Below are 568 nucleotides of genomic sequence, written 5' to 3'. Positions count from 1 at the left end.
AAAGGGACGGAGGGAGTATAACTTAGTCATAAATACGTGATTTGGTCATAAGCAAAAGTCTTATCGACAATGTCCTCTTCAAACCCTTATAACTCTTAATCTAACACTCAATTTGATGAACAATTTGTTTTGTTGGAAACTAGACTCAAATACTTTTAGTTTGATAAATAGTTTTTTAAACCCCGTAAATCATCACATGATTTGAAATTTATAAGTGTTTATAAGTTTTTGATTTTATGCTAAAATGATTAATATAAGTCAAAAGTCATAAATTACGATTTCTAACTTATGACTTTTCGCTTTTGGCTTATATGCCTAAAACCAAAAGTCCGTCTAAACAGGTTCTAAGGCTTCCTTGAGACTAATACTTTAGTTCAACACTTCAATCACACCGTCATTTATGTGTTTCTTAATATACTTATCCATTTATATCTTTTTTTTTTCTTGTTTCTCATACACTCGTCGACGTTTGACTAGTTGTATATTAGCATAGACATACGGGGTATTGCAATAAGTGGCTCCAACATTTATGCAATATTTATCTAATTGTTTACCTGTTCTTCATAAA

The sequence above is a fragment of the Solanum verrucosum genome, unplaced genomic scaffold, assembly GCF_900185275.1.
Source record: "Solanum verrucosum unplaced genomic scaffold, falcon-dt-bn FXZP01000265.1, whole genome shotgun sequence".
Classification (NCBI taxonomy): Eukaryota; Viridiplantae; Streptophyta; class Magnoliopsida; order Solanales; family Solanaceae; genus Solanum; species Solanum verrucosum.
This window is presented reverse-complemented; position numbering follows the sequence as displayed.